Raw genomic sequence first — 26,150 nt, forward strand, 5'->3', positions numbered from 1 at the left:
GAGTAGGCACCATTCTAGAAGTGTTGTTTTTCTTTACAGTTTTATAGTTGCCCAAACTTTCAGTGATTTAAAACATATAGAAGAGTTTGGGTTATTTTGTGAGACTTGTGAAGTGCAGAAGTGCCTAGGTATTATTGCTGTTGGGTATGAAACAGTGAAAACTTTGGACATTGCCTTCCATTTTCATTACCTTTTGAAAGTTTTGTGGGTTTAGAAAGGTCACAGCTGATCTGAACCACCATGAACACAGGTAGAGAGCTAGGGTTTCTTAACCAACTGTAATGTTAGAACAGTGTTGCATTTTAATGTATTTGTTGTGTACCTGTATGAATGCTAAAATACATTTTTTTATGGATATAGAAATGACTGTAATGAGTGTTTAGAAGACTAACAAATCACATTAGTTTAAAACTTGAAAAACAATTACTACTAGATGTATTCAATCATTATTAACACTTGGTCCTAATGGTTAGTTCTTAGTTATGATCATTATCTTTCACTATATACAAATACATGTATATGCGTAGACACACAAAGATGTAGCCCTTTAACATTGATGTCCTACACAACTATGAGTATACAATCCCATGGAGCAGAGCTCAAACTCAGTGCTGAAGGTTTTGGTCCGTCATGGTTCTTGGTTTCTGAGGTGAAGGTGATGAAGCTTGGGAGTGCTTTGATGAGATGTTGGAGATTAAACAGGCTTGTCTTCTGCAACTTTCTTGGCCTGTGCATAAATAATTCATGTCTTTGCCCCTCTCCCAAGAGAATGGGAGTTCAGCTGCTCTTGCTGATGCTTATCATGAGAGTAAGCATGATGCAGAACAAGAGAATGTTTGGGAGTTCTTGATGCAGTCCCAAATAATTCTGAGAGGTGTTTTCTAATCTAAGAGTTGAAACGCTGGGGTTTTGCTAAATGAACACTTAGTGCTTGTAGCTTTATTGCCACCAAATACAGTGTGACCCTGGCATGCCGGCCAGCGGGTTTGCAATCTGTGCTTTGTATCAGTGTTATAGGCAGATGGGTAACATCAGATGTTAGTGTCTAGCAATAAATATGTACGAAATTCCTTAAGTAATAGGAATATCTTTACTTCATGTTACTTGCTTTGAGTATTTACACTTCTCTCTTACATGAAGAGTGTTTGTTTGCTTGTTTCTTTTTGTTTTTATTTTAAACCTGCAATTTAGATTCCTCCTTGAAATGAAATGTATTTTCAGAGGCTGCACTGAATGATACCCACTGTAAATGTTATCGTGTGCTGCTGCTTTTAACTGGGGTAGCTACAGCTAAAATTCAATACTTGTTATGATGGGTAATGGCTAGTACCATGAGAAGTACTGCTGAGCTCTCAAAAAAGGAAGAGTTCCTTTCCAAAATTCCTAATCCAAGCCTTAAGGGTCTCATGGTTATTTACATGGAGATATGAACAAATTTTACTTTGATTACAAAAATGATGGTGCTAATCAATGATAACCTATATATACAATATGAAACGATCAACCCATTTTATAAAACTGTAGAAAAGTCAGTCTGAGCCAGCTGAAGGATGAAGGACTCTAATACATCGTCCCTTCAATACATTTCACAAGGTATTTTGTAGCTTGCAGGGAAAATTGGCCTGAGGATTTCATAAAATACGGAATACATGTCTGTTATTATAATCTGTATACACATGAGCCTGTTGTACTTAATGTTGGTGGATGCTGCATTGCAGTTACTCCCCAGCGCGCCCCCCTGCTGAGACTGAAGCTTAAAGAGAATATTCCAGCAGTTCGGTGGTCCCCTGCCAGCTCATTAATTTAGGGAGCACGCTTCCCAAGCTCACTGTAGGCAAGAGAAGTTTCTTGTCACTACCAGGACTAACCAAATAACCATCTAGGTATTGGTCTATTTGTATCTTTGACAGTTCAGTTTGTCAAATTGCAGGCTGGTTCAGATTTCATTTAAGATGGTCTTGGAGAGAAGGAGGTAATGATGTTTAGTTAACTTAATCCTATTAGTGATGGCAGATAGAAACTTCGCAGTAGTGCTTTTCCCAGTCTGAGAATGGATAAAAGCTTCTCAACAGTAAATGAAAGGGAGTAATAAAAAGACTCCGTATGCTGGAGTGCCTCACATCAAGAGCAGCTGATAAAATATTGAACAATTTATCTTCTGTATGTCTCTGGAGTGCAGTGTTGGAGATGCTGTACCATGACTGACAACTTGGAAGGCCTCTTGGTAAATGGTACAAAGAATATGCCGGGTAAGGTATCATTTTTGTCTCTTGGAAAAAGAAGTTTAATAAGAGTAATGATTTATTTATTTTGGTGGAACCGTCATCTCTCTGACCTTGGTGCATTTTGCATTGAGCTGAATGATTCTGGGGGAGAGCTGAAGCTGACTGCTATATATCAGGTTAGAAATAAACCTCTGCTGGGACCTTTTGATCATTTGTTCTGGCTACATCCATGCCCATGCAAAGGCTGGAGAGCAAGGGAAGAAGGAGTTTCTGAATATATATGAAACTACATACATGTATGTCTACATGGTTTTAAGACAGACATAAAGTTGTTAGTAAATCTCTTGTTAAATTAGAGCACTTTTAAATAGTTGATGGCTTCTCTGTTATGTTGTAATTTTGGTAGAAGAATGATAGTTCTAAATACGATAGTGGAATCACATGTAATATGCAAGAAAATGATGAGAAACTATTATATGTCTCTAGAAGCAAAACCAAGTTAAAGCAAAAGAGTTACTCAAATCAGCTGCTAAATAGATGAGATTTTAAAGTTTTGAAATACTTACATATTACAGAAATACTTAACTGTCTTTTAAAGGGGAAAAAAAGTAACTCTAAAAGTGAGGTGCAGGCCACAGCGAAGACAAATCATTAAATTTCGGCATTGATTTTAATAGAGCAAGTTAAATGAAATCAGAGGAAAATCAATGTGTATGCATATATGTCTGTGAATATATATGTGTATATATAACCGTATGTATATGTGGCTTTTAAAGGTATAAAACAGCAGGCAGGGCTGTGATGGACAGTGAACAGGGGCAGGCAACGGGAGCAGTGACTGAGGGAGCATCTCTCCAAATGGGAATGTGGGTGAATCCATCAGGATGTCCCATGACACTTGCATGTGTTCAGGGCAGTGGTTGAATAAGGGGAGACGTGATTAAATTCTTATATTTTTATATATTTCAGAAGAGCAGCAGTTGAATGTCAGACCCCAGGAATAGTCTTTGGGATCAGAGTGGGTAGTAATAGCACTAAACAATACTGATCCTGTGCTTTGGAGGAAAACAAACAAAATAATCCCATGGACTTTGACCTCCATTGAAAACTGTGAGCAGTGATCAGTTACTGATGTTTAGAAAGTGGATAGTAATAGTTTATTAACAAATGCTTTGGAGTAAATAATTCAAACTAGAAGCACAGTGCTAAATTTTCAGTGTAACGTGAGATAATTACTTTAATTTTTTTTATTTGTAAAGAGAGTTCAATGAGCTTTGTCACCTGTCATTGGCTTCACCTGAGCACTGGATTTTCCTGTATAAACTTTATCATGAGACTGATGGCTAAATCTAAGACTTGATCAGTTTTACCCCATCTATCGTTAGTGAGGTGTCTCTGAACTGCCCTTTTATGGCATTGGGTTGGAAAAATGGAGAACGTAGAGAATATAGGGCAGTATTGCTCATGAGTGAAAGCTAATTTAAATAACTGCACTAAAAAAAGCATCCTTTTGCTTTAATAGCTGGTTTAGTTGTTTTAATGGCTCTTACACAATGATGCTAAAACATATTTGCTTTTTTTTTTTGCTCATAGATAAAATACTTTTTCATCTAAGTACCCTGCCCACAAGCATATAGACTGCTATTCAATTACTGCTGTAGTTATGGGGTACTAGAACATCAAGTGTTTTGTAGCCTACACAAAAATGTCAGGGGGAACTGGAAAAATACAGAAGTAACTTAAAAATAGCAGTGACTCATTAAAAAGATTAGAGCTGTTGATCTCCAGAATTACAGAGTTTTAAAATAAAATATGAATGGTTAAGGTATAAATTTAAGTTTAAAAAAGACAAATCAGGATGCAATAACTACTTTTATTGATTCAGAAAAATAGAGATTGGTAACCGAGAAAATTAGAAGCAATTAAAAAAACTGTGATTTCAGCATACTAAGCAACAGTTTATAAATACTTCAGTACTTTCCAAAAAATTCAAGTGTGTTTCAGTCCTGCTTTTAAAGCACTGGAGAAAACCTCTGTAGTCTCAGGATAAGTCTTTTGTCTCATGTGGCAGAGCCATATGATGCTTTCATACATAAATAACATGTCATAGTTTCAGCTGTCATTCGAAGTAGGCTTGTAACAACTCAGGTATGTCACAATGTGTTTTAGTACTTTCAGTTCAACTGACAGGCTTTCTTTTACAGCTCCGAAGAAAATGTTGAATGAAGGATGTAGCGGTTCCTTGTTGATTTAGTAGCACTGAAAGGACTGAGTGCAAAAGGATGTGTTGATGAAATAAAAAATAACGTAGGGATATAGTGAACACACAAAATCCTAATTCTGTTGCTTCTCAGTGTCTCTCGTAAAGAATGTTAAACATGTCCTTTGAAAGAACTTTAATTAAGTACAATAGTGCTTTCTGAATGTGATCTTTACAGCCCCAAACGCAGTGGATTGCTTGAGTCCTGTCACTTATTTCAGGGTCCCCTTTAGTGCTGGTCAGTGTATAACACGCTGTTTCAGTCCCATGTGACCACCAGCTAGAACAGGTAGGCTTACAGCTCCAGTGACACCCACAGGTATCAGTTTTGATTCCTCAGACTAAGGTTGAAAAAATGTTAAGTGACAAACGCTTATGGTGCTTTTCTGATAACAGACTTCTTAAAGTTTACTAAAATCATAAGGAATTTATTCATTTATGTTGGTGTTCTTAAATCTGGGTATAAGTTACTTCTAGCTGCTGGGAGCAAATACAGTCTGTTTGCTCTCTTTACTAACTTCCTTTTTTTTTTTTTCCTAGCTATGTGATTTCTTTCACTATCTAAATATTAGTTGTCTTCCTTCTAATCTTCACTTGGTATTAAGCTGAAATGAAGAAAGGCTATTTGAATAAAAGAGAATATTTAACTGAAAATACTAAAGCACAATGAACGCATCCCTTTCTTATTCCAAAAAGGAGAGTTTTACTATTACTAAAATCAATAATTTACTGGACTCTTATTTGATAATGTTTGCCTTTCTGTATAGTTTTAAATACATGTGCTGAATACATAGTGTGTAGTCATCACTGACCTTTTCTAAAAGTTTCATTTTCCCATTGGCTTTTCTTGGCGTTGTTTTCCCTATCTCTATATCTAAGTAATTGCATACTCTTGTTGGGGACAAATTGTAAGGATCATGACTAAAAATGCAGAGGGGAGAATATACAAGTTGCACCTATTAGAGTTTTATTCATCCAGCAGCTTATATGATTATGGTATTATGACCAGACTTGTGATCCACTTGACTCACAGGGCTGCCTCCTTTGAAAAGGAAATGCTCAGTTGGATTTTCCTTTTATCTTGACTTAAGCTGCTCTGTGATGTTCTGCACAGAACAATCTTCTTATGAACCTTCCTGAAAAGTCCAGTGAATCAGAGACGCCCACAACTTGATAGCTTTATTTTCTTGTTCTATTAATTCCCTCCTGTGAGTCATTATAGGACTCTGAATGCCTATGGAACAATTTCTTATTTAATGCTAGCTATCATCATTTAACTGGCACTGGCACCCTTTTGACTTTGATTCTTTGATGTTTTTGATTGTCTCGGCATATTGCTCCAAATCCTCAGTGCCTGTTGCGTGCAGCCTCTGATGGTGCTTGCTGCTGTGGTTCAAAGATGGCTTTATAGAGTGGGTGTCGATGGCTGTGAAAGATAGGTGCCACAAGTCTGTCCCATACCTCTACAAAGACAAGAGAATATTCTGCATGGTTTTGGAGAGCTCCCAGTTTTATGTAGTCTGAGTGATGCCCAAATTAATAAAATAGCTTGGGAAAGTGAGGCAGTGGAATGTGACATATAACCAAGTTGCCAACCATTCTTTTCCAAGTCCACTAAAAACACTTCACAGGCATAATTCTGTTGAATGCATTGGGTCTCTAATGTCTTGGATAACGAACTGGAGGGTACCCTCAATTAATAGGAAAATAATAGGTAATTGAAGTGCTGTAAGAACTGGTACAGAGAGATAGGAGTGATATAAGAGTTTGCAAGGATGAGATAGCCCAAGGACCAATACAGTAAGGACCAATACAGTAATATTTTCATGGTGTCACGTTGTTGTGACACTTCATATGTCTGTTGCTCTGCACGTGAGGTAGGCCAGGGGATCTCTAAGGGTAATTCTGAGGGGTCTGTAGGGTAATGGGAGATAAAGGCTGTTAAGGGGATTCCACACCCATTGCTGTTTTATGTCCTCACTCATGAAGAACACGCTTCAAATTCTATTTCTTTTACTAGTGGCAGCTTTTCTGGCTCTAGGAAAGGTCTTTATAACAAAGGACAAAAAGAGCTGTAAACCAAGCTGCAAAAATGCATTGCCTACATGGAGAACACCTGGTTCATGTCTTATTTAATATTAAATATGACATTTCTAAAATATATTTTACTATCGATGTAGGTTTTGGGGCTTTTTGTTTTGCAGGCTAAACTTTTGGAAAACTATTTTTGTAATAGATTGTTTGAAAGAAAAAGAAATATTGATATTTTTTAACAATCCAAATGAGCTCAGTGCTGAAAGTACTTCTAAGTAGAAGAGTAATGTTATATGGCTTCATTCCTGTGCCCCTTTCAGATGGGTGAAATGCCTCACAAGGCCCATAATTAGCTCGCAAGATAGCCTTTTAAGATAGCTGTGTGGAGAACAATCTTTCCCTTCAAAGCCTGCGGATTTTGTCTTCCTGAACCTATTACTTTTTCCACAGCTACTGAAGATCCCTAGTAGGCATAGCTCCTTTTGCTCTATGAATTCAGTGTCATAACACTGCTAGTATTCTTTCCGATGTGGTGCTGTAATTAGATTTCTAAACTGCGCAAAGCTAATATACCTAGCTGGCACTGCTGAGTGTCAGATGTAGTCAGTTGAGGCATGGGTTAGTTAATCTTGATTTTTTTTTTTTTTGAAGCCTCTGCTGGCTGGAGTCAGGTGTCAGAGGTAATAGCAGTCCTGTATTGCTGACTCACTGACTTCTCTATGTTGTTTAGCAGTCTGTCAAAAAATATTAACATCTGATTTGAAAAGCAACACACGGAACAGGTTGTTCAAGGTAGAAAGCTATTGCACGTTTGGGGGGATGAATGTGCTTTCAACCTTTGCAGTTTCATAGAAGCTAAATATAAACTTGTTTTCTTTTAGCTAGGAGGAATGTCACTGTTTTGAAGCTGTAGGTGTGCTGGAAATTTTGGAGGACTTTGTGACTTCTGTCATGCCCATTTTGAGTGTAACTCTTATGTATTCTAAAAACTGACATCAGTGTGACTGATTTATAATACATGGGTCTGAATAAAGTTTTTCTCATATTTATACAAAACTTAAAAAATGGAATGGTTATGGGAGCTGAATAGACTTACAGAAAATACATAAATTTGAAGATGTGGTTCTGTAGGGCTTAGCTACAGTGAGCAAAGCTCAATGAGCTTTGGCTTAGACCTTTGTCTGTTATTAATCCCACTGATGTCCATATCTCAGGACTGTGCCCTCTGCTTGCTAAATACTTGTCACAGGCCTTCACATTCTTAAGTTGGGTACTGTTGTATCATTACTCCCTTGCTCATTTGTGCTCAGAGAATGATAAATTGCTTATTAGTTCAACTATTATTTAAGTTTGTTTTAAAAAAAAAAGGCTTTATTTTCCATCTGTATTAAATTTAGATATGGCCTAATGGTATGCTTGTTATTAATGAAAACTAATATCCATGGCTATCATGTAAAATGTTAATGTTGTTTCTAGTTTATTTTATTTTACTTGCTGACTTCACTGTATTACATTAATCTGTCTTGATAATTTGATCTTCTATCTTTTGTCCTATTCCTGATATGTATGTGTTTTCCTGATATATCCATTACTAAAACACTAGCTTCCTAAAACATTGGTTCGTTTCCTACTTAGCAATAGCAATTATGCTATTAAGAACTTTGAAGAAAGTTCAAGTCGCTTTTGTCTTAATATTTCCAACTATTCTTTTTCTTTATTTCACCTAGACTCTTTTTTTCCTTTCTATGGAAAATTTCAACAGCATTCCCACAAAATGTTACCCTGAACAAATGAAAAAATGTGTTTATATTTCATAGTTAAACTAAGAAATAATAGTATTGTGCATGGCAACCCTTTCTGCTTTTGGCCAGATTTTTGTGGTACGATTTTATCAATGTATTTCTCATAGTGCTTGCATTTCAAACATTTTGTCTGTGGGTTTAAATATTTTTGACTGTGAATGCAAGAAAGAAGGACTTAAATAGGAGGAGGAAATGGAGATCGTTACACATTTTTGTTAGTCAAAACAGACTTTTTCAGTCAAAATGATATCAGAAAGTGATACTAACAATACTGCTTATGTAGTTGTAGAAAACAGCAGAAAAAACATTGCCATTAATAAATGAATGCCTAAAAGCAGAATGCAAAATATTTATCTTGGTACATTGATTGTTGTACAGGTCTTCACATGAGCTGTCTGAAATAGACAAAATGAATCTAAGCTTCAGGGTTGTGATCTTATGGAACGTGTACTGAAATACTTCCTGAAGAGAACTTCAGTTGACTTGCTGAGATTCAAGTTTCTTAAACAACAAAGCCAAGACAACTTGGTGTTTTTGCTTATGTTCATGTATTTCATCCATGTGTTATGGTTTATATCTAGCAACCTGAACATATTTTGGGACATAATAATTGCACCCACTAGTGGGAGGTAAATAGTAAGAAGTCTAAGGTGTAAGGATATTTAGTGATCCTTCTCTCCCATATTGTCTGCAGCAATCTGCAGGCTAGGGATGTATTGAGGAGCAAAAATGTTCCATTTGAGTGTATACAGCAACCTAACAGTTACCAATGTCCCTAAATTATCTCCTGAACTGGTTTAGATGACGTTTGAGCTTCTGATGGGGGGAGGGGGGGGGGATGCAGACTTTTCAAAGCATTTCTATATTTGATTTGGATAGATCAGGTGCCTGATCCAACAAAATATAGGAAAAGAAAATCTGATCTGTAAAGGCTACTGTACTTTTAAATGGTTGTTTCTGTGGTGAAATTATCACGGTTCTGTACACTGTCTATCCCATCTATCCCATGCTGCCAATGTCCCTCAGTACAGCATCATACTGAAGAAACTGGCAAATATTTTGAGAGAGCTGTGAACATGAGTGGCTCTCATCAGTTTTTCAGATCAGCCCCTTGATAGTGTGCAAAGTGCAGAGTGATGAATATACAAAAGGTCTGACTGTTTCTTTTGTGGAAACCAGTGATACATATAAACTACAAGAGGGAAGACTTAGATAAGGTTACATTTTAGGGAGAAATTCTTTACTCTGAAGGTGGCGAGGTGCTGGCCCAGGCTGCCCAGAGAAGCTGTGGATGCCCTATCCATGGAAGTGACCCTGGTCAGGCTGGATGAGGCTTTGGGCAGCCTGGGCTGGTGGGAGGCGTTACTGCCTGTGGCAGGGGGGTTGGAATTAGATAGGCTTTAAGGTCCTCTCCAACCTAAGCCATTTTTTCATTATATGATATGATATTCTATCCTTGAGCAAACATAGCATAATCCATAAAATCACAAGTGGTGAATTGGGCCTTGGGCTCCGGAGTTTCACAGGAGCTGAGAGCTGCTCTTAGGAATAATATGGACATACAAGTGTGTACAGTGCTTATACAACAATTGCACAGTGGTGTCATAGCATTGTCAGGAACACTGATACTTTACTGGTTCCCTACTGCCCAAGGAGGAAACAGGATAGTTGTAAACTGCACAACATTGTTGAAGGAATTTGGTGTATGTTCCATTCTTGACAGAAACTCAGATATATAAAAAGAACTAATTGGTGCCTAAAATGTGGGAGAGGAAGGAGAATAGGGTAATGAACATCCTTGATGCTCAAGGAAATTCCAAAGTACAAGCTGTGCTGAAGCGAACATGTTGCTCACCATTCGTCTGTGACATGTTTTATGAAGTCACTGTGGTTTTCTTGACACATTTCTATGTGCACAGAAGTGGACATGTATTTACACATACATGCAAGTATATGTTATCTGATTTTCTCTAAACTTTTCCATATGTGGCAGCTATATGTACTGCTCCTAACTTGATAGCGTCTGGCATTTCCACTGTACTGAAAGTCTTCTGGAGCAGTGACTGCCATGGTGAAGAAGCATTAATATACATCTCTAAAGCTATTTGTGCAAGATGTTTGGCTCCCAGATCATATGTTGAGCATCACAAATTCATTCAAAGCCTGCTCAGTCTACTCATGTTTGCCAAACGCTTAAACATCCTAGAAGGATTCACTGAAGTTTATGTAACTTGTCTTCAATGCTTTTTAGGTATGTCTCAAAATGCTGGTGGGGCTCAAAACAGGCCCCTTTCTGTACTGTGAGCAAGCTTCCATTGAACAATCTGTGACTAGAAATAAATCAAAAATGGAAAAGAAGTTTCATAAGTAAAATGAAGTAAAACTTGGTTTGCTTTTCAAATTCCAGCTTGTTTAAATTTTGTATCAAAAGTTGCGGAGGGTATTAATCACTACTATCACCTTTAGACATTTTTGGTTCCTCATTGTTCAGGACACTGACTGAATTCATAGTTTAATTTAAAATGGATTGCCTTTAACAACAGACATTTTTAAGAAAAGTCTATAGTAATGTCAGAATGATAGATAGCATTTAATTTGGTCAAGAACGACCTGTTACAGTTACCTGTAATTGACATTAGCAATGTTCAACTGGCAATAAATTAAATGAGTTCAATTTTATGCTCTGAACATTTATGAAGTCAACATTACTTTAAAATCGGTTTGCATTAATTTGAAGACTCCACGTAGTAAACGTTGACCTCCCATGTCCTTGTTTTCTGTGCTATGTGGTCTTTTTATTTATATTTATTTTACTCCATGTTTGTGGAATTTGGATCAATAAGCAGAATATGCTGGTGTGTCTATGACCTATGGATTCCTCTACTGAATATTGATCTGTTGAATACCACACAGTAGAAAAATGAGTTCTACATGAAGTAGCCATGTACCATAGACCAATAGGTTAGGTTATTTTCTGGAGAAAGAATAATTATAGAGAAAGATTACAGAGATTTGGAGTAAAAGCAAAGAACTAAGTGTGATGATTAAGACAGAAGTCCACCATGAAGTCTGAGTGCTCCATTGCAGTTTTTTCTGTGATGCGTTCTGTGAAGCTGCACTATCCTTTTGCTACGTGTGTGTGTGTGTGTGCAAAGGTCTGTAAGTAAATGTGGACCCTAGAGAGAGCGTAAAGGGCTAGACATTTCCTTTGAATAGCTAAGTGTAAGTACCACAAAAAACTGCACAGAAAACTAGCCTTAGTTTTTTCTTCAGTGTTTATATTAAACTTCTGAGCCTTGTGAGTCAGCTGATTTGTGATGCACCTCCATTTTTTTTAGTGATGCTGTGCTAACTGCCAGTTGGCAGATTGGTTGGGAAAGTAGAAAAAACAAAACAAAAAACTATAAACATGATGTCCATCCCCAGATCTGGATAAACAACTGATGAAAGAGCTTTTGTGGGTTGAGTTTAAAACACGTTGCTAAACCTCACATCGTCTGTGCACTAGTGAGTTGTACCCGTTCACAGAAACAGGCTCATTGTGGCTCAGCTGATGCAGCATCTTTCATTAGTGCTATTCTCTGTCATTTGAAGGACATCTGGAAGTAAGGTATAAACACATGGAAAAGCTTTTTTTGCCTATGGATTTCATTTACACTACTTAACTGCTGTTTCCATTTTAAAAAAGACTTCAGTTAGAATTTGCCTAATCAAAATGATATAAAAAGTGTGGTTTTGCATCTCAATTGAAGCCTGTTGCAATTAGCAGATGCATCACCCTCAAGAAAACGGGCTATACAATGCACACATGTGCTATGTGACATGTTCCTTTTTAAATCTGTCACAGAAATTGTAAGATTTGGACTACACATACCATTTGCTTTGAAGCAGTTGTTAATTCCATATTTTCATGCTGCTGTTCTGTTATAGTGCAGCGGCTGTCTCAGTTCTGCTGAATAAATGGCAGAATCCTTTTGTAATTTGACAAGTCAAAGTAAGCCACTATCCTGTACTTACAATAAGCTACAATGTCCCTAGTAAGAATTGCCAAACAGATGTATGATTTACTAGATTTCTTGTCTTTAAAAAACAGCCAAACAAAAAAACAGGACTACACTGTATTCTAGTCCTCGTGAAATTATTGTGATCCCCTCCTCTAGTGAGTTGGACCTGACTTTTTCCCACTGATTTTATTTAAGTTAACTTTAGTTTTCAGTGAATTGAAATATAGTATTTAAAAATTCTCATAATCACAGGGGTAGGGGAAAGCTATAAATACTGGTGAATCAACAGATCTTTACCTGTTAGTTTGACATGGACTTTACCCTCTGTTAACTTTGACAATTTGCAAGACTACTAGTCTTCTATCTACGTTTGGAATAATTAATAAAATCTACAGTGAGATACAAAGTGCTTTACATTTACCCTTCCATATAAAACTGAGGCTGAATCCTTTTGTCGTGCTAATTTTTCTTAGGAAAATAGATTACAAGATTCAGCATTATTCATAGGAATTTCTATACTCACAGAAAATAGTCTGGAAAATGAGTTTCATATAATTCTGTAAAGATGGATTAGTACATATTCACAGGCTATTTCAAAGCATTCATATGTTTTGCCACTTTTGCTCCAGTTAGTTGGATCCATTTAAAAAATGAGTCTTTTACGAAGGTAGCATCGGTTTGCGTATCCTAAATATCAAGACAGTTGGAAACAAAAACAAAAATACTTTCTCTGTATCCTAACTTTTCATGCTGTTTGTAGTAAGGCTTTGAATACTATTCTTTATCATCACATTTTTTCCTTTTTATTTGGCTTTCTTTGAATGTTACTTCTTTGCACATGAGTTCAAAGCATTTTTTCCCAATTTAAAATCTGTCTTGCGTAATTGTAATTTATGCAGCTTATTACTCTATTAAACTTGAAAGATGTGTTTAGATTTTTAAAGAACATTCAATATGGTAATTATAGAGCCATTTCTCAAAACAACAAGAATTGTGAGGCTGAACATGCGTGAGGTTGCTTTGGGTTTTGTTTTTTGTTGCTTTTCTGAGGAAATGAGAACGGAAGAAAGAGGTAATTGCTAATAAGCATCACCTATTATTGCCAAAAACAACAACAACAACAAAACAAAAACAAAACCCGATATTTTTCAAGTCCAACTCTTCTTTTGACCAAAACACTTGTTAAGCAATAAAGGTTGCGGTGGAATGTTGTCTTCATATGATGGTGTTAAAGCAAGCTAAACACTTGCCTTCATTTGCAGGCAGTAAACCAATGCAGTACGTTTAATTACTACATTTAAAGCTTAGGATTTTTTGGATAACTTTTTTCTCTCTTTTTAATCCATGAATTCCACTGATGCTGTTTATTTCTGGAAATTTTGTATTTAACAAGGCTTCAGAGGCAGAAATTCAAAAGATGATGAAGAGATGCTGTATCTGTGTTTTCTCCTTTTTAACCGTTTATTGGAAGTTTTTAAAATGTTACGGATTTCTATGTAGTAAGCAGCCAAAATAATTGCATCTTGTATATACACAAGAACTAGTTTATAGCGCTTTAAACTGTGCAAGCAGTGATAATGTTTCTGGAAACTGAATTTAACGTACTTTGTGCATATATATCCCTAAGCTGTTACTGTAACATCATATCAACTTGACTAACAAGAAATAAAGCTTTTTCTGAGTATACTTCTTGTGAAGAATGGTCTCCTGGATAGATGCCTAATCATTACATTGCCTGGCTGAACAACACAGCTGTGAATATTGTCAGGCCTTAGCAGGAGGAGGCAGAACCACACTTCCAGAGCACAGCTGAAATTACTGCTTTTCCTGATGCAGGTAAATCACTAGTCTTGCTCAATATTCAAAATCTGTTCAGCAATAAATTGTGAAAATAGAATAAAATAAATATTGTAGCAGCCCAACTATGTGACTCAGCATAGGTACAATGCGGAGTTTGGGTTTAGGGGCAAGCAAAGTGCATGCTGAACTTGATGTGCAAAAAGCCAGCCTCTCCGGCTGGTATTCTGATGAGTTGTTTCACAGAATCACAGAATAGTCTAGGTTGGAGGAGACCTCAAGATCATCAAGTCCAACCTCTGACCTAACACTAACAAGTCCTCCACTAAACCGTATCCCTAAGCTCTGCATCTAAACGTCTTTTAAAGGCCTCCAGGGATGGTGATTCAACCACTTCCCTGGGCAGCCTATTCCAGTGACTAACAACCCGTTCAGTAAAGAAGTTCTTCCTAACATCCAACCTAAACCTCCCCTGGCGCAACTTTAGCCCATTCCCCCTCGTCCTGTCACCAGGCACGTGGGAGAACAGACTGACCCCCACCTCTCTACAGCCTCCCTTCAGGTACCTGTAGAGTGCAATAAGGTCACCCCTGAGCCTCCTCTTCTCCAGGCTAAACAGTTCCAGCTCCCTCAGCCGCTCCTCGTAGGACTTGTTCTCCAGACCCTTCACCAGCTTCGTAGCCCTTCTCTGGACTCGCTCGAGCACCTCCATGTCCTTCTTGTAGCAAGGGGCCCAAAACTGAACACAGTACTCGAGGTGCGGCCTCACCAGAGCCAAGTACAGGGGGACAATCACTTCCCTGGACCTGCTGGCCACGCTGTTTCTTATGCAAGCCAGGATGCTGCTGGCCTTCTTGGCCGCCTGAGCACACTGCTGGCTCATATTCAGCCGACTGTCAACCAATACCCCCAGGTCCTTCTCTGCCAGGCAGCTTTCTAACCACACATCTCCCAGCCTGTAGCTCTGCTTGGGGTTGTTGTGCCCCAGGTGCAGGACCCGGCACTTGGCATTGTTGAACTTCATTCCGTTGGCCACGGCCCATCGGTCCAGCTTGTGATTTGCAATTGTAGTCCATGCAAACTTGATGCAGCAGACCAGCACTTAGCAGTGGTTAGCAAAGTAGCCAGTCTGTGGCATGATTTTTGAGTTCTTTCAGGATGAAAATTTGAACTGGATGATCAGATAATTTTCTACTTAAAATAATAATCATATAGATTACTGACAAATACATATTCATGATCAAATTAATTCTGTAAGCTCAAGTAACTTTCACTACCTTCCACTTCATTGGAAGAGTATCCTGCTCTAGTGATATTAAAATGTTTGAAACAATTAGATTTTAATCTGGAGTGAACCTTGATCATCATTTTCTTTTAAAATGTAGTGTTAAAATAATCATAAAAATAAATCTGCTCCAAATTTGTGCATGTATTTAAGGAAGGATTAAGTACATCAGTGTGGTGGGGGTCAAGGGACATAGTGGCATATATGGGATGTGTGTATGTGTGAAAATATGGGACATGTTTCTGCTCTGGTGAGTGAAAAGAAGCTAAATTGGGTTAAGACCAAATGAGTTGTTCCATGGCATGATGTGTATGACTTCGTTGGTACATTTTCACTGTGATGAACATGTCTGAACACAATGAAACTACAGAATGTAACGAATCAAGTTAAAGGTATTTATAGTTCAGTATCTTCTCTCTGACCATGCCTGTAACCACAACGTGCTTAGGAAAGAGGGCACAAATAAGACAAGAGGTTGTCAGAAGGGCTACCCATCACAAATTGTGGAGAATCTTTGTTCATTTTGAACTTGTTGCCTGCTAGTTTAGCTCCATGTTTACTTTTTCTTGTATAGAAGACAGTGAGCTATTGCTTCCTATTTGTCCTATTTGCCTGTTACATGCAGAGGAATGTCTTTTTTCCTTTTTTTCCCTTTAAGAAAACAAAACAAACAAACAAACAAAAAACCCTCCTGAAGACAGATTTGAAAGAGATCTTGTAATTTTCTAAAATTTGTTGTTGTATTTGAAGTGTTACTTGGATTTATTTTTTCAGAAATGGTAGTTTTCTGTTATGAGCATGCAGACCATGTGTATGCACATGTGCAGGGACATGACCCTTGCTGAAGCCTTCAGGCTTAACAACTTGTGTAACTGCATGGGCATATGAGAAGGTTTCTACCATAGGAAATTCTAGAGAGGCATGTGAAACTTTTAAGGTCAGTTAGGTGTCATCCATGAATATCTGTTCTGATAAGGGTAGGAAGTACACAATTTCATAGTGCAGTACCATTTCTGGACTTCTCAATAAGAGAAGAGCTGTGAAACCACAACTTAGAGCTTTTCAAATTAAAAAGAGTGTAATTAGACTTCAGTATTTAGATGACTAGAAAGGGACACTGATAAAAACAGCTATAAGAAATGTAATTTGGAGACTTGGATGATCAAACAAATGTATATAGCAGTAAATCCCATTGTTCTTTGAATGATGATGAAGTGATAAACTGCTAATTATTTGCCATACAGTTCTGTAGTCATGCTGAGAACTACAAGAGCTTTACATGACTGTATCCAAACTGGTTTGTTATTAAAAGACATACCTAACAGAGAAATGGGTGGTGAATAGGGCTGGAATGAGTTAAGATTTCAGTTCTGTTGGCTGTTTCCAGAGTATTGGAGCTCTCACACGCAATTGAGTGCTGTGATAATCAAAGCTCTTAAGTAGTACTGTAAAAACACTTGTAGCTGCTGTATAGTTCTTGGGCCTAATAGTAGAGACCTCTCTTCTCAGCAATACAGCAATTATTTAGAGAAAGCATAATTTGTGCTTCCCTCAAACGCTTCTGAACAGTTTTAGTTTGTTTAATAGAAGGCTGCATTTTTACACAAAGGGAAGGATATTTTGCCATTTACTGTATTATTGACATGCTTCTTTATCACCTGCAAGGATTTGCAATTACATAGATTGTATCTCACGGGAAACAGGAACATAAGAGGTCTCTGCTGGGTTCACTGAACCCATTTCCAGCAGTGCTCATAAGCAGATTTCTACACAGGAGCGCCACAGGCATATTTGATACTTCTTCTCAAAGGTCTTCCTGGCTTCAGCTATTCTGAGAACAGGGGCTTTCTGAGTTCCTGTGGATTTACTAACCTTCAACAGATTTATTTTATATCAACTTTTCCAGGCAGTCTTTGGGCTCATCCAAAAAAAAACAACAGCAAAAACCATAGGTTATCAACTGAGTATATATATTTTTTCCTCAACAAATTCTCAAGAAATCTCATGCTCTTTTAACCTTATCCTTACTTAGAGCCTGAGGAGCCCTGGTCTTAGTAAAAATCAATAAAACTGTCATTACATCCATATCCACCAATTATGGTTAGATTCAGAGAGTCATCTAAGTTGATAAATTTGTGCCAACTTCATAGCCATAGCTGTTCCAGCTGCTAAGGCATGTGCTGCTATTTATTCCACTCTTTTTTTTTTCTTTTTTTCTCCCTAAAGATCCCAGGGTAAAGTACTGTCTATACACAGAACAGTCCAGGGGCTCTAACCCTTATTCTGGAAGTACCTTTCAGTCTCTCTCCATGCAGAGATGATGGTTATAGGTCTTTTTTGCACTCACATGTTTATTTCTAACTCCTGCTGTTCCCAAAATTAATTTCTGTTGGAAACAGAACATCATGATGAGGCTGGTTATTTTGACAGGGTTTTTACTTTGTACACTATACAAAGGAACTGATTTACTTTCTATTAATTATACATCAGCTATAGGGACCACCTAGTGTGCTTTCTTCAGAGCATCCAGCCATTAAAGCTTGTTCTCAGGTTTGTGTTGAAAAGCAGAGGTAACAGGAGGGGGAAGGATTTGGAAGCAAGAGGCTTCTTCCAGAAGCTTAAAGCTCATTCCAGCTGTTGAATGCAAAAAAGTTATTTTGTAGGATGTGTCTTCTACTTATGTGCAGCATGTTACTTGTCATAAACCCCCCCCTTTTTTTTTAACAATGAAAGAATAAGCAAAGGAAATTCCAACAAATTGCTTTTTAATTATAAGAAATTCAATAACACTAGCACCTTATTCCTTTCTGAATAATATGAGATTTGAACATGGCTTCATCAGGAGAATGACCTAATAAAATAGTTTATTGAACCATGAAAGATTCATTAAAACTACCTTGCAAGGTTTTGTGGAAAATGTTTTTTTTTTTTTTTTTTTTTTTTTTTTAATGTACTTTGGAGGTTTTTGTTCTTAAAAGCCTGTCAAAAGCTGTTATTGCATGTATTTGTTTTTATTCATTTTATAGTACTAGACAGCATAATTTATTCTTATTTACCTGTTATGTTATGAAGATGTTTACAGAAAAATCATTACAGCTGAGCTGTATCTCATTTGCTGGAGGCTGAGGCTTGTACCTAGATAACTTTATAAAGTCACCTAGAGCTGCTAAACCCAATGGTGTACTGTGGGGTTTTGCTTACGCGTTCAGGAATTGGTGAAGATTTTCAAAATTCCAGACAATTTCCATTTTCCACTGACTTAAAAAAAAAAAAAAAAAAAAAAAAAAAAAAGTCTTTGTCATCATGAGCTCAGTTTGCTTTCCTTGCTGTTGAAAGATGGAGAGACCAGGACTGTTTCAGATCTTTTTTTTCAAAAGGTACTAAAAGGTAAATCTATGAATTTCCTTTTTAATTGAAATGTCATGATGTTTCCAGGAAAGTCTGATTTAATTAATTTTCCTGTTATGTCAGAGTGTGAGATGATTCAACAACGTGCAGTCTAATATTTTTTGTACTTTTTTGGGAAATTTCATATATACAGGGCAGTGGGACTTGGGTTGTTACTGAGCATGGCACTTGGAAGAGGCAAATGTATTTCAAATGGTTGTCATTTCTGGCCTTATATGCTGCTGGTCACACAAGTTCAGTCTGGTGCATCAGTTCCAGAGATGACTCTTTTGTCTTTGCTCAGAAATACTTGAATTCCCAAATTAGTGTTATTTTCCTTTTCTCAATTTTATTTTTAGTTTTCCAAAGTTATGGTATTCCTGTATAGTGTTTCGAATAGGATGCAATGCCTCTAAAATAAACTTGTGGCAATTTTACTTGATTTACGCTCCCGTTTGAAGTTCCCCAAAGTTTTCCCTATCCCTTGTGAACAATGGTATCCTGGGTTCCCACAAGCCTCAGAGACAAGGCAATACTGTGCCTTCCAGCAGTTTGTTTTTCATTAGATGTCTGAGCATCTTCCTTATCCTCAACCCGACAATCGTACCAAAGTGAAATGACAGAAGTTAACTAGTGAGCTGCATTCTTTCCTCTTCTTCACCATCTCTGTGACGAAAAATGGTAATTCTGTTGACTCGGTGAAATTCTGCCCATTTAAACAGCCCAGAGTATTTACACCAGAGCTTTTAAGCCAGCAAGCTTCTTCTGTAGAATTACATGTTCAGAGCTGACTCACATCTCACCCCAGCAACCTGATGTAAAATCATTGCATTAGCCAGCAGGAATAAGAGCAGGATGGAGAGGAGCACCCGCAATATCCATATACATTCTGTATGTTTTAAGAAAAGTCTAAGTTTTTTTGGATATGCCCCAAGGGAAGTGGATTTAGCACTGTAAGCACAGCGTAGGTTTGTGCAGTTGCACAGGACAAGTCAAATGTGTGCACCAGCTTTAGTGCATGCAGCTTAAATTACATGGTCCAGAATGTTTTTCCAGCTGGCAGCAGAAAGGACAAAATGTGAGGTTGTGGTAATTGAACTGAATTTTAAAATCTCTTATCAGTCTGTTTAGGTGTATTTTAATTTTTTATGCATTTATGAATCATGTTCTACCTTGTTATTGAATCTGTTTACTTTGCAGCTGGCACAGACCAATAGGTCCACTTGGAAAAGGATTATTACTTAAACTAAGAAAACAAAGTGAATATGTGGTATTCAGTTGGTATATGACTGCATGCAAAATTACTGTCTATGCGCCTTTCCTTTTCTCTGTACTTATGTTACGATATAATATCACTGTATGTATGTTTTATGGTGGCTCAGAATTTATCAGGTTGAGATTTCCTTGCTTTAAATATGGAATCTATAAATTATAGCCCTATTTTTTTCTGGCAAAATGCTGACTTGCTTTTATACACTAAGCTTAGTGTAATAAACAAACAAAAACCAAAAACAACAACAAAAACACAACAACCATTTCAGTGGCCCACAGTTATCGGGAATCCCAAAGGTTGGCATCACATGTCAGCTGAGCTGAAGTCTGATGGACACAAAAAAAATTGAAAATTGTACCCTTCAAGATCATCATTGCTTTTGGTCAGTAAACTTGTTTATAACTGTTTAAAAAACAAACAGACAAAAACAAACAAAACCCCACAAACTTATCTAACGGCTAAGTTATAATCATTCGATCTGTACTATTAGAAAATGGTAATTTTATTGAGACAGTAGTGGATCTCCACTGGTCAAACAGATTGCAGATACAGACTTTTTTTTAATGTAGTACTTCTGCTTTAATGTATTATGTTGAAGCATTATATTAGTACAGTGCCAGACGGATGTGATGTGTTGAGTTACTTAATGAACATTTTCTTTGGAGAATACCTACAGCTCCCCCGCGTAGCTGGATTGACAGCAGTAATCGAAGAGCTGAATGTTTGTTGAGGATATAGATTAAAAAAAAAAGTGAGTTTATGCAGTCTCATGTTTCCACTTACTGCCACTGAGTAATCTCCAGTGGAGACTGGTTAATCACATGGGAAAGAATATGGCTCAAAAAGTGTTTAGCTAAAATTAAAAGCCATTCCAATATTGGTTGTATTCCCTCAGCTTTTTTAGTTACAGGGTGACTTTCTTCATGCATAATGTCTGAGTCCCCAAATAGGCTGTCAATTGGGAGGAAGTGCTATGTTTACCTTTTTTACCATAAAACTTATATAAATATTAGTTTGCCTTGATTCCTTATATTTGCCCATTTACTCCCATCCTTCATACTCTTCCTAAAGGTATTAGGAGGATGCTATTCTGCTTGGATAAGCATTTATTCTGTAACCAGAGATAAGATGCTCCTGTTCAGTGCTCTATTTTAATAATCACACCTGCAAGTGGTGTCTTGCAGCTCAAAGTCCCACTACGTGATTTTTGGTTTGCAAATACTGTTCATGCCAGAGGTTTAATTTGAAATTCATCCAGCTGTAAGTCGTGATAAAATATACACGTTCTATTGTTGTCTGAGTCTAACCCCATTTTGCTGTTTGTAAATTCAAAAGTGTTAGGATCAGATCTCAAAAGGTAAAGCTTAATTTAATTTTAAGATTAAGTTAAACAAAACTTAACATGTCTTTAGCAGTTTGTGGTGTTGCTCTAAACTAACTTCATTCCAAAGGGAAAAAAAAAATCAAATAAATGTCACCCAACAAGAAAATCTCTATTTCAAATCTGCTGAAATTCTATTAGGTCTGTTCTGACTTCTCTCTTGAAGCATTTTTCAGAACAAATAAGTTGGCAAGCTTTAAGAAATACTCTAGCTATATCTTTTGTTTTTCTCTGATTTAAGCCAAGCAAAGAGAAAATAATTATTTGAAGAAAAATTTATAACTAGTTATTTGTTTTTCCATCTTTGTCATGAACTTGTTTTAAATTGTAAATGAATTGCATTAATATAGTCCTTATGAATTTCACATTTGGCTGCTAATTACTTTTTTTTTTCTGACAAATATAATTCAAAACTGACTTTTTTGTTACTTGAAGCACATCATTTAATTTTAGTTCAATTTTATGGCATTCTGAGTTGTAGTATATATCAATTCTTTGTGCCCCATGTGTAAAATTGATTTTTTTTTTTTTTTTGGAGATACTCATATTGTTCCAAACTATATTATAGTGTTTATTCACTTTTATTATATCTTTCATAGGGATATTAGGTCTGTCCAAAGTTTTAGTACTTCTGTTAGAAAAGCTTAGTAACTCTGTCCAAATGTCTGTGAGACATTTTTATTGTCATTGGGATGTCTTCGCCAAATAGTTCAGGTTCAGAAGGCACTTCGTATGGCTGAATTGTTTCTCACGAAGCTTAATAAGGCATGGGGACAGAGGTATTAACTTTGTGTTTTGTCCAAATACAGAACGAAATCTCCAAAAGGTGCCACAAAACGCATTTATTGTAATTCAAAGTTCTATCAATTTTCAGAACTTATTTTTCTTAAGCTTGATATCATCTCGAGTTGCCTGTCTGGATAGACTTCAGAAGAGAATTAATTTCAGACACTAAAATAGCTTGGATTCAGCTGACAACAGTTTTAACAATACTCTCTTTGCAAGGAACCTTAGTGGAAGGACACTTTGAACAATAGCAGTACTTCAAAGGTATGAAAAACATTCTGATTTTGGTAAGAATAAAACGTTCAGAAATACTTTAATTCTAACATGGTTAACAATAGGAGTGTGTTCATTTTCCTACTATGATCTTGTTTCCCTTCAGAAGAGTAGAGGCTATTGTAATGAATTTAAATGAAATGGCTCAAACCTTTGATATTGTCATAAGAAGAGTGGCTAAGATTAGAGGAGAAGGTGAGGAATTGGGACTGGACAAGGAGAACTATATTTGTCAAATGTAAAAACACTTTTAGCTGTTAGCACAGCCTATACCCAATGAAAGGGTTTGAATGACCCAGTGTCAGAAGGACTATGGGCACATAAGGCATCCAGCAAACTAATTCTCTGATAGCTTAGCTGAGTGGTAAAGTCAAGTTTTAATCAAGTAAAATGATTACACAGTAGCTACATTTCATTGCTTGTGAGCAATTAAATAACCTTCTATATGGAGAAAAAAAAAAAAAAAAAAGATATTGTGTGTATTAATTGTCAAACAGTAGCCACACGCAGATCCCTGATCAGTAACTGGGTGTAGAGTAGGCCCTAGAGCACTGACTCACAGACGTATTTACATCTAAATGATCAAAACACAGCACAACCAAGTAGTCTGAACCTGCAGCAAAAACAAGCAATTTCAGGTGACTTTTAAATAAAGGAGTGCTCGGGAGGGACTTGAAGTTGGGAAAAGAAGTGAACAGAAGGATTATCCCCTTTTTGCTTCATCTGTTTTCAGAGATAAGCCTCTTTTGCAAATGAAAATAAACACCAAGATCAAAACACCAGTTTCTGTTACTATCTGAAAGTAGCTACTAGATTCTAAAAATTACGAACTAGGATTGGGAGACAATAGAGGAAGTTTTCACAATGTATAACTTCACAAAAGTCAGGTTAAAATCTAGTGTCTAAAATACAGATCTTCTTCATAGTGGGACAAATGGTAAAGAAAAACCTTGACAGTTAGAAAGCTTGAAATGCTTTTCATTGATTCAGAAACAGCATTGGTGCTCTTTCTGGCTTCTAAAATTGCTAGTAATTTGTCTCCAACTGTGCCAAAAGTAAGATCATGTCCATGGCATTGTATTAAAAAGAAATTCTATCATCTCTGTTTCAATTCCTTATGAAAATAACTGCACACTCATGTCTTGCAGTGTTTTTCAGGAGCCTGCTGCACAGTGGTCCAGATTCAATATTTTTTTGTTTGCTGTCATGGTTGGCAAGAGCAAAATGTCATGAATGTGATAATCACAACTCAACTGTTGGCAAATGTACTCCCTACAACTACCCTACTAACCCTTGGTGGATTAAATAAATGGGAAAAATCCATCAAAAGAAAATCTAATAGATATCCTCAGCATGTGCCTGGCTTAGGGAAGAACAGAATTCCTCCTGTTAAGGCTAGAGAAATGCCACCCCTCCCCACCCCCCCCCCCTTTTTTTTTCTAATAGGTAAGAACACAATTCCCAGTATAAATGGGGTATATGTAGGGGGGATTAAATATAATGCAAGCATATGAGGTATGATTTTTTTAGTCCCTCTTATGATAATTTTAGTCATCAGATATGTCTCCCTTATAAAAGAATTAAAAAAAAATACTTTTTTTCTGCCCTGTTTTTTATGGTTGTAGGAGAGTAAAACTGATAGTTTATAGCATTGCTTTTGAGTCCTAAGCTGTTATTAAACAGACATTCTCTCTGCCAGGTTGTTTTTTCCTGAATTCTATGTTGATTGCATAAATTTATCATAAGCTTTTTGGCAGTCAATATGAAAAGAATTCAGAAAACTTGTATTTTCTGCCTTGGAATTGTAATCTTGATGCATTCTCCACTAGCCTCTCGTGGTTAGTGAAATTTCACTACTTAAGCAGCATAGTTACATCCTTAAAGAAGAGAGAATGAGAAGTTAAATTGCTGTGTAGTAAGAAATTATTTGAAATCAGTTGGCAATGTAATAGTAATACCATACTATATAAAAATTGTTTGAACACCTAAGCTCTCCCACAGTGCATAGAGGCAATGCAACAACTTGACTCAAACTGTGAAGAAGCTCACTACTATATTTGATGCCTGGCTCTTTGACAAGAACTTTTCATTTCAACTTCAGGCCGTCTGTGGGTCTTTCACATTATTTCTGCATAACTTCTATATGATATAACCTAACCTATCAATCCACATAATTGATACTCTCAGTCGCGATCTCATCATTTCATAACTCCATGCTTCTGCCTTTGACAAATTCATTCTTTCCTGCTCATTTCTGTCTAGATTGGTGCAGCAAGGAAGACTTTTCTAACTTGTTATTTTTGTCCACATCATCCACTACTAGCAGTTTCTCAACTTGAAAAAAAAAATTACCCTATAAACCATGAGTTGCAATACTGTTAGAATTGTTTGCAGACCTGGAAAGTCATTGCTCTCAGAAAGTGGAGGAGTTTTGCAAAGTTATTCTTATTTTCTTTAAAAATTACTCATAACTTGGTGATGTTTGAACATCTGCCTAGTGTATTGACACTATCAAAGTGGACAAGAGAGATTCTGTCTTGTTCCTCTATCAGTCTGCTCATAGTGTCTGAAGTCTTCTACATATGGCTGTGGATAATGACTTGCATATGAGGCAACGACTCCCTGTTTTGCTTTTCTGCAGTTCTTGCATAGCAGGGTAATGGTCAACAATTTACAATTCGACTGTAAAACAAGTAATATATTGAGAGCAAAAAAGAAAAGGCAGTGATCAGGATTATATCACTTGGACGTTTGAGATATATGTGAAAGACAGTCCTGATCCTGAAGGCGTATTTGTGGTTAAATAACTGAATTTTAGTTGCAAAACTCTGAAAATGAAAGTTTTCTATTAATCTCTTCCAAACGTTCTTCACAGTTCCCCAGTAGCAGGCTGTCCTCCTTACTGTAAGATTGTAGTATTGAATCCTTTGGGATGGCAACTAGTTTCCTCAGCTTTTGTTGGCTAGCTGGCTTACTGACCACTAGCTTGGCCTTTGAAGGAAGGCCTTGTAATCAGCTTCTGTTCCTTCTTACTTTGTCTTGTACCATTTTGAACAGCGATAAATGGGTTACAAACTGATGATTTTAGTATTAATTGCTGTATTTTTGCAAGTCTCTAGGTCAAAAATTTCTGCATAAGGTAGGTGTCTCGCTGTTCTTAGATTACTCAGATGACTGACGAGAAAAATTTGAGCACATACACTTTTGATGGTGGCGTGTTGTAAATCTGCCCTTTCAAATAAGAAATACTACTAGATCTTATATCCCTTTCTCTGGACTAGCTAAGAAAGTTATTAGGATCCTGTGAGTATAATATAGCATTATTGTGACAAGGAAAAGAATAAAAAATGCACGAGTTTTGACTCCCATACACTATTGTGCAATGGGAGAGATGGGGAAAATGTCATTGTTGTGTGGCCTTAAATGTAAATGTGAAACGGTACAACTAATGTTATGTACTTGATGTAAATAATCAGAAACTGAAATTAGAGCTTATCTATGCTTTGTGCTGATTGTGAACAACTCTACAGAATAATTATTCTATGTGGTTATTCCTAAGAACTTTTTGAAAGTGTACTCTGTTCTGTTAGTTTAACCTACTTCCAAAGTAGGAAAACACCAGAATTAGGAGTAAATCAGTATC

General features: G+C 36.8%; 1 long non-coding RNA gene across 5 annotated transcripts in view; it reads left to right on the forward strand.

Annotated features, from left to right (window-relative positions):
* Positions 1 to 26,150, forward strand: part of LOC118170143 — a 189,069-nt gene that overhangs the window by 44,077 nt on the left and 118,842 nt on the right. The window contains exon 4 of one of the 5 annotated variants that reach the window (XR_004752519.1): positions 7,401 to 8,375. The exons of the other annotated variants lie outside the window; for them this stretch is intronic. This is a non-coding gene — a long non-coding RNA (uncharacterized LOC118170143). Of the gene's footprint in view, positions 1 to 7,400; positions 8,376 to 26,150 lie in introns of those variants that run through there. 5 annotated transcript variants of the gene reach the window in all.

Source organism: Oxyura jamaicensis, chromosome 7, assembly GCF_011077185.1.
Source record: "Oxyura jamaicensis isolate SHBP4307 breed ruddy duck chromosome 7, BPBGC_Ojam_1.0, whole genome shotgun sequence".
Taxonomy (NCBI): Eukaryota; Metazoa; Chordata; class Aves; order Anseriformes; family Anatidae; genus Oxyura; species Oxyura jamaicensis.